We start from the raw sequence: 4,946 nt of genomic DNA, 5'->3' as shown, positions 1-4,946 counted from the left end.
CACATTCTTCCTAAATCTACCGTATGTTTTGATAAGCATTTGTTTCTCAGGCTATTGAAGTCTACATTTTACAGTCTTTTTTTCCTATGATCAGCCCTCACAGCAAAGAATTTCCGAAAGAAATTTCTCTTTTCAGAAGGTCAGGTAAGTAGCTATTTAAAGACACAATTACAAGGCAAGACTGAACCTCATGTATACACACTGACAATGATTGGAAAAAGGAGGAAGTCTTAATGGGGAGAAGGAATGAGTTTGTCAGAGACTGCTTCTTGAAGGTGAAGAATGATCAACTTAGCTTTGAAAGAAGTGACGGCTAACATAAAGAAAGGTCCAGGAACAGAATAGGGCCCATTTATAAGATTGGTTTACCTGAGAGCAATAAGAAAGGTTCAAATATGTATTTTTTGAAGGCAATTATAGGCTTTCTCTTTCATTTTCTTTTGCTTTCTATTTTCAAAAAGCACAATATTTCAAAGAGGCTCATCCTGCTTAACTCTCATGTGGTTTAGAAATCTAACTAGACATATGTTGTTAATACTTTTATATGTCAGGAGCCTGGAGGGCAGAAACAATTTGAAACCTAACTTTTAAATTTTGGTTTCCCAACAACGCCTTTTTTTCTCAGCCCGAAGAATTTTGCAATGCCTAAAGTTATGAATCTTTCCAGATCCAAACCAATAACTTGGGTAACATGAAGCAAATGATTGATTATAAGTAAAATAATGGGGAACAGGAAGATGTCCCCATTTATTGACCCAAAATTTCATCTTTATCTTGATATTTAAAAGGCAGATTGTACATAAGATAATGATCCAAGTGAATAAAAAGAAGTAACTTGAAAATGGTATAAAATCAACACATGTTAAGTCCATTATAGTAAGGATGTCTTTCCTCCAAAAAACAGGACAAGCAACATGTCTTCCCCAATGAAGAGGTAGATTCAGGGTGATAGTAGCTCCATAAATACATTTAAATTGAATCATTATGACTTTTTTTTTAATGTTAATTCTATAGTCTGAAAAAAGATCAACTTTATTTCTCTCATTTGGAGAGTATTTTCAGATGGCTGTTAAAAGGTGTTTCCCTCCCCCATCCCCCCTTTCACTCAACTGCTGGAGAGTAACTAGAAACAAATCTGTTGCTTGGAATAAATGTTCAGTCCATATGTTATCTTTCATGGTAGCTGATGGAAGTGCGAAATCCTCCTCAGTGAATGCTGCTTGCGGTCTGGCCCTGCCCCCACCACCATATGTAACACATTTAGGAGTGGGGAGAGCACTTCCTTCGTCATTTGACTCTGTTGCTTGCGTTTTTCCTTGAGTAACATAGAAAATTGAAAGAGAATCAGCGGTACCAGTACAAAGAGTGGACAGACCAACTACGCTGTTCCAAAAGGCATTAAAGAGCTGTGATGAGCAAAGAAAGTAAAAAGGAAAAGACAGAGATTAAGCACATTCTTCAAATCTCTGCACATTAGGAAATGGAAGAATCATCCTGGAGTCTGGAAACAGACCTGGGCTCGTTCCCAGCACCATCATCGACCTGGTAAATCTGGGCAAGTTGCCTAATCTGAATCAAAATTTTCCCATCTGGAGAGTGGTGGGTGACACGTAATAACTACCTTGCAATGCTGATGTAGGAATTTAAAGAGATAATCCAAGAAAAGTGACTGGAACATTGCGGCTGTGTAATAAATATTAGTTTCTGTCTTCCCATCTCTCCATCTCACTGCCATTCTTTTTAGCGATAATGAAATATTCTTGTTTGTGTTTCAGCGGTTTATGAGCATTTGAGGAAGACCCTGAGTGTGATCACACGCATGTTTTATGACAGAAGATTTACCAGAATCTTCCTTTCATACTAGAGAGCCAGTCTAAGTTGACTTCTCTTGGCAAAACCTGTAGTGTAACTGGAAGATTTGAGAGTTTAGTGACCAATACACTTCAGCAGAATGTAGCCCCAGGCCGAATGCTTAATGCTGGAAAATAGTCCTTAATGTTTGAATGCATCTGAGTGTTGCTGAGAGCCAAATGTGTGGGGTAGGACCCCATGTGAATTGAAACATCACAAAAGATTTATATTAATTCCCAGAAAACCAAATATATTGAGTTTCATGCAGCTCTAATTGAAATGTAATAACTGTTTACAGATTTGACTGCACCATCACCACAGAGTAATTGCTTTTCCACACCAAGCAAGTAGGAGATGAAGTAAATGTGCCCAGAAGAGTTTGGAAGTTCAATAAAATGTTTCTAAGAATATAGTTATACATGGTTCTTTCCTGTCTCAAAGCTCAGAGCCCAACCTCCACAGAGTCAAGTAACTGTTGGCCTTGGGGATCCAAAGAGACCTTTTTTTCTGTTTTGTTTTGTTTTGTTTTGTTTTGTTTTTCTTTTTTTTTTTTTTTTCCAAGAGAGGGTGGGAGGAGAGGCAGAGGGAGAGGGAGAGAGAGAGTCTTAAGCTTAAAGCCCCCACACAGGGCTCAATCCCAGGACCCTGAGATCATGACATGAGGTGAAATCAGGAGTCAGACGCTTAACTCACTGAGCTACCCAAGTGTCCTAGAAGAGATCTTTTATTACTCCAGTTGGGATTTGTTAAAACACAAAACTGCATTCTGCAGTTTAACTGCATTAAAAAGCTACATTTAATAAAGCATTTATTGTTGGTTTTTCATGTTCCACATAGCTTTGGGCTCAACAATCAAAGGTATCTTGGCTTTTTATGTACACTAAGGATGTTGGCATCTCTGCAGAGGGCAGAAAGAAAGAATGCAAAGAAATGTGGAAAGCTTGGAAATTCCTAATGAATCCCACTGCAATTCATTCATCATGAAAATTCTCAAGAATCATTTATTATGGAATAGGGACCAACCTTGCTCAAAGCAACTGGAAATACAGTTAAAAACAAAACAAAGCAAAAAGCAGAAATGAAAACAAAGCAGTGTTTGGTAAAAGATTCACTCTACACTAAGAGAAAAAGTGGCTTTTTTCTGCCCCCAACCCTCAAGGCCTTAGAATATCTTTATAAGTGGCAAAATAATCAGGGAAAAAGGGAGAGTTCTGTCTTTTGAGAATGTTAAAAAAATAACACTCCATTAGAGGAGTAATCTAACCTTTTTGAGAGCATATGTAACAATCTCATGAGATCAGTATTATTTTCCCCATTTTAAAGATAAGGAATCTGAGGCCCTGGGAAATTAATTATTTTCCACATATAGAATAAGTTCCAAAATACAAACTCAAATCTAATTCATGCTTTCTCCAAAACTAGTGCTCTTATCAGAAAAAGTGACCAATTTCAAAATGAAAAATATATATATTAAAAATAAAAAACTACATATATGTGTGTATATATATATATATATATATATAATCTGCATAGTTTCAGAAAAAACACATTTTGATATTAAGATCTGACTTGAAATTCAATTATGTTCACACATTATATGCTATTACTCAGAAAGTTAAAAAATGGAAGGGTAATTGAAATACAGTTGCTTGACCTCAGGTTCTTACTCTAAATCATAGAAAATAAAATATAAATTTTCCCAGGGGTAGTGTGGAGAGTAGTGCGAAATTAACAATAGTAATAGGACAGTTCGGAAATATCTGTGCCTTTTCTGATGAAAATTCCATGGTAACTGAAACCATCTTGTCCCATCATATCATTGTGAGCAGATATGAGATGGAATGATAGGTTCCACTCATGAAGTAATAGAGAAGGGCACTTACAGTTCTAAAAACCTCAGTTTTTGCATCTGTATGATGGAATCCTAATGGTGTGTACCTCACAGAATGAGAAAATGCATGTAAAGGCTGTAGTATGGCAGTTAGCATATGGTAAGAATCTACTAATCAATGATTTTTATTATTAATGCACTAGCTGGCAATATTGATACCCCACAGCTCAGAGCACAATTGATTTTTCCTGAATAAAGAGAACCTACTCCTAAGTTGTTTTAGTTCCTTGTTGACACATCTTAAACCAATATTTTAAGAACTTCTTTTCTGTGAGGTGTAAATATTGGCAAAGTACTTTTATAATGGCTTGAAGAGATTGTAGGATTCCAATATACTCTATGTGAGACAGTACCTTTTCTAGAACAAATGTTTTTCACTACAAATAAAAAGAAGCCTTACTTAAGAATTTAAACATAGATTTTCTTGATCACCATATTTCAGGTTTTCATATTGTCTCCTTTAACATGAACTATACACAGTTAGATTTATCTTCAAGTTCTACCTGCCAACACGTAATACGCAGAAGCACTAGGGCAGCTGTGTTGTGATCAGCAAAGTAATGCTCCTTGCCACGTTGTCCATGTCCTAATCCCCAAAATCTGTCAGTATATTACCTTACATGGCATTTTGTGGATGTGATTAAGTTAAGGATATTGAGATGGAAAGATGATCCCAGGTTACCTGGGTAGGTCCAATGTATACACAAGGGTTGTTATAAGGCCAGGCAGAAGGACCAGAGTCAGAGAAGGAGGTGTGACAAGGTAAGCAGAGTCAGTAGGGTACCATTGCTAGAAAGGGGGCCATGTGCCGACAAATGGAGGTAGTTTCTAAAAGCTGAAAATAACAAGGGGCATGTTCTCTTCCAGTCTCCAGAGTGAACACAGCTCTCCTGACATTGGTTCTATAGGACCCAATTTTGGACTTCTGACCTCCAGAAATGTAAGATAATAAACTTTTCCTGAATAATGTGATATAGGTTCAGTATTTTCTTTTTCATTGTTATGGTGCTTCTTGGCGATTTATTTATTTATTTGCATATGGAGATTAGAAAATTCCTTCTCATTAATTACAAGAGAAACTATTTGAAATCAAGGGGCTTTAGTAGATGTCTATTATTTTACTACACAAATTGCTTCCTATAGATAAAACTTTCACTAAACTCATCCTCAATTCAGAACAAGGCAAAACTAACTTTATCAAGAA

At 36.4% G+C, this 4,946-nt stretch overlaps 1 long non-coding RNA gene across 1 annotated transcript; it reads left to right on the top strand.

Moving 5' to 3' along the window:
* The first annotated feature begins 956 nt into the window (after nucleotides 1-956).
* On the top strand, nucleotides 957-4,683 carry LOC111098897. The gene is made up of 2 exons (XR_005369958.1): nucleotides 957-1,545; nucleotides 4,610-4,683. It is a non-coding gene; the product is annotated as an uncharacterized LOC111098897 (long non-coding RNA).
* Nucleotides 4,684-4,946: the final 263 nt, after the last annotated feature.

Source organism: Canis lupus, chromosome 15 (genome assembly GCF_011100685.1).
Source record: "Canis lupus familiaris isolate Mischka breed German Shepherd chromosome 15, alternate assembly UU_Cfam_GSD_1.0, whole genome shotgun sequence".
NCBI classification, from domain to species: domain Eukaryota; kingdom Metazoa; phylum Chordata; class Mammalia; order Carnivora; family Canidae; genus Canis; species Canis lupus.
This window is presented reverse-complemented; position numbering and strand designations above follow the sequence as displayed.